Raw genomic sequence first — 3985 nt, forward strand, 5'->3', positions numbered from 1 at the left:
GTTGTCACAGGCAACGAATCCCAAATTCTGTAGAACTCCATTCAGCTTTTCGTTCCAGGCCCTTCCTGACTGCTTCAAACCATATATTGCTTTCTTTAGCAACAGCACCTTATCAGGATTCTTCTCATCAAGATATCCTTCGGGCTGCTTCATGTAGACAGTCTCGCTGAGATCGCTGTTGAGGTACGCCGTGCATACATCCATTTGGTGAAGGTAAAGTTTGAGCTCCGCCGCTATTGCTATCATAAAACGCACGCTCTCCAGTCGGCACACCGGCGAAAATGTTTCCATGTAGTTCACGCCAAACTGCTGGGAGCATCCCTTTGCTACCAAACGGGCCTTGAAACGTTCTATTCGACCGTCCTTGTCGCGCTTCACGTTGAACACCCACTTGCATCCTATTGCTCGCTGATCCTGGGGTAAATCGACAATCTGCCAAGTCTGATTGGCGACCAGAGAATCATATTCTCTATCCATGGCTTCACGCCACTCCGGTGCATGCGTACAACTTGAAACCTCTTTAAAAGTTAACGGAATTGGAACATTTTCCGAAACAAGAGCACTTAAGATGTTATACTGCTTCTTGGGACGACCAGGTTTTCCCGTCCGGATGATTTTGGGGCGACCAGGTCCTCTAAGCGGCTCCTCTTGTACCTCCACATCCTTCTCTTCGGCACTCTCGTACTGATCTGAGCTCTCGCTGGAGCTGCCGTTGTCGATGCATGGGTCAGGAACACTTTCTGCAATCTCATCTGGCAGGGGGGTTTCCTCGAGTTCCTCCAGATCGACCAAAACTACATCACCTTTGGATGCCGCAGCATGATGCTCGTCAAACAAAACATCACGTTTCTCAACCAATTGTCGAGCTACTGGGTCGTACAATCGATATCCTTTGGCTACAACCGAGTACCCAACCATAATGTACTCCTTGCCTTTGGGTTGAAATTTGCTACCCTTCCTTGGGCCTTTGTCCAGAGCGACTGCAAGAGATCCAAATACTTTTAGATGCTTCACACAAGGCTTCTTACCCGTCCACGCTTCCATAGGAGTCATACTCTCCACCGCGCTAGTAGGGGATCGGTTTCGCAGATAAACCGAAGTGTTGACTGCCTCTGCCCAAAAAACATCTCCAAGTCCGGCCTGAACCAGAAGGCACCTTGACATCTCCACCAGCGTCCGGTTAGCTCTCTCCGCAACTCCATTTTGCTGGGGAGTATACGCTATTGTTAGTTGTCTGGCAATTCCGTGGTAGCTGAGACATTCGTCGAACTGCTTGTTGACAAATTCTCCACCATTATCGCTTCGCAGGCATTTGAGCTTTTTGCCTGTCTGCCGTTCAACCAGGCTCTTGAACTCGATAAACTTTGATAGCACCTCGTTCTTCCCACGCAGAAAATATACAAAAATCCTTCTGGATTTGTCGTCGATGAAAGTCAGAAAATACTTGGAACCTCCCAGAGACTGTGTCGGGAAAGGTCCACAAACATCTGCATGTATCAGTTCCAACAGCTCCTCAGCCCGATTACGTGTTGCCGTTGGGAAAGGCTGAACATGGATTTTGCTGACCATACACGTCTTGCAGGTGATACTTGCTGGCAGACAAATATTTTCAATACCGCGAACAATCCCTTTGTTTACCATTTCTTTCATGCTACAGAAATTAATGTGTCCGTACCTCTTGTGTAGCAAAGCACCATCAACGGCTACCATACCAAAACATTTACTTCGCCCGCCGTCAAATAAATACAAATTACCAATCTTATTGGCTTTGACGATGCATTCTCCATCTTGCACAACCTGGGCTTTCTCTCTATCAAAGAACACCTTGCACCTGTTCTGCACAGCACTGCTCACGGACATAAAATTTCCGGTCATCTTTGGAACGTAGAGTACATTTTTTAGCGTCAAAACGCACAGGGCTGTCTCTATTTTGACGTCACCTTTTCCTTCGGCTTGAAGGAAACCAGCATCGGCCAGTCCGATCTGTTCAGTGTGCTTCTTAAATTTTGTGAATAGCTCTCTTTCACAACACATATGGCTTGTCGCGCCACTGTCCAAGCACCACATTGAGTTTTTTAAGTTGTTGACGTCACAGGCATGCAGCAGGCTGCTTTGGCGGTTCACCATATTTTTTGATACCATGCGTTGATTGCCGTCTTCACTACTCACAGCACGACACTGGGACTTTATGTGACCTTGCTCACCACACTTAAAGCAAACGATATTTTTTCGCTTTTTCTTCCCATTCCCCTTTGTCTGCGAGTATTGTGGCTTCTGTGCTGCGATGAATGCCCTTGAATTATCCACTCGCTCTTCTGCTACTCCTTTTCTTTCGCTCTCTTCCTTCAACTTAATGGTGAGAACTTCAAACGAAGGCAACATGTCTCGGGTTTCCATTGCCACCACGAAATGCTCAAACTGCTCTGGAAGACTCGACAGCAAAACGATAGTTCGTAGTTCATCGTTTAGCTCTATTCCAACTCCAGCTAGGCCATCCAGAATTTCTGCAAATTCGCTTATATAGGTAGACATGCTTTGCCCCTGCTCCATCCGTTTGTTGAGTAGTTTTTTGTACAACTGTACCTTCCGTACAGGTCCGCTTGGCTGATGTACCTCCTTTAGCTTCGTCCATGCCTCCACCGCAGTCGAACAATTCTTGATGTAGGCCAATTGAGATGTCTTTACACTCAATGTAATTGTTGCAAGCGCCTTATTGTCCAAGGCCAGCCAATTCATTCCCTCTGGAATATTCGATTCCGTTAGTTCTCCAGAAGTAACACTCCACAGACCGGAATGCACCAACACAGATCTCATCTGTATTTTCCAGGTGTCATAGTTCTTCTCCTCTAACTTTTCGATTTGATAAAGAGCACTCATTGTTCTTAATCCTGAGTCACACACCGCACAATTATCTTTAAAACGTCTTTAATTACATTTATGCCTGGGCCCATAACCTATTGAGCGGCAAAATTGAAGAAAAGATAAACACCGTGTGTATGCTGCGGAATTTTATTTGCGACTGACTCTTGATAAGTGAAGAAGGAACAAATTGATATACATATTTTGCTTACACCTAATTCGTCAGAGCGAGATGAATATAGGAGCTCCGCGATCTGTACTTATACATATACTGGCGTGCATTGCCTTATAAGGAAAATATACAGGGTCTTTATTTTCTACATGATTTGTATTTCGTCTTCTTTTACTATTGCGAATAAATCATCCACAAACTTCGTCAAAAGTCTTGGTTTGTGTCCTAGTTTTTTCAAAGTGTTGTATGCTGTAATAAAATGCTGTAGCTAGAGTCTATGGTGATGTTCTTTAATGTGTTTTAAATATATTTACAAAGTCCGAATGATGGTGATCCAATAGATGAGCATATGGGTCTTAATGGAGTCCCTTTCTTGTGGATTTTTGGTAGTCCGTATATGCGTGGTGGTAGTGCCGTTGTCGTGACTAACTTATTCCTTTCTAAGTATCTTTGTCAATAGCAACTGTCTTGTTTCCTTTGTCAGAAGTTTAAATTAGTCATTTTCCTTTAAAAATTTTCGTGTCTGCCCCACTGTATCTAGTATTGCTCGATCTATTGCACTTTCCCGAACCGACGTCATATGATCTTTAATAAGTAAAGAGAATTTAGTGTGTGACTCTTCTTGTTGCTCTTTACCTGTAAGAGTTTGCACCAATTCCTCTCCGTCCGCTATTGTTATAATAATGCCATCATATTTTTTGTAAAAAAATAATAGTCACTTTTTTTAATTTGCCATGGGCAGATCTTTATTATTGAATCGTCAAATTAATAATGAATTACAGCTAGCTATTTGCGGCTGCGCTGCCTACAAACATTGGCAGCGGCCGTCATATATATCGAAGTATATGCTCGCAATTGTATTTGTGCTGGTAGCACTGAGAGCGCGAGGGAAGTTGTACATGCATGCCTTGTATGTGTCTGCACTCAGGCCATGGGAATATGCTCACACTAGCA

The sequence above is a fragment of the Drosophila rhopaloa genome, unplaced genomic scaffold (assembly GCF_018152115.1).
Source record: "Drosophila rhopaloa isolate 14029-0021.01 unplaced genomic scaffold, ASM1815211v1 contig_151, whole genome shotgun sequence".
NCBI classification, from domain to species: Eukaryota; Metazoa; Arthropoda; class Insecta; order Diptera; family Drosophilidae; genus Drosophila; species Drosophila rhopaloa.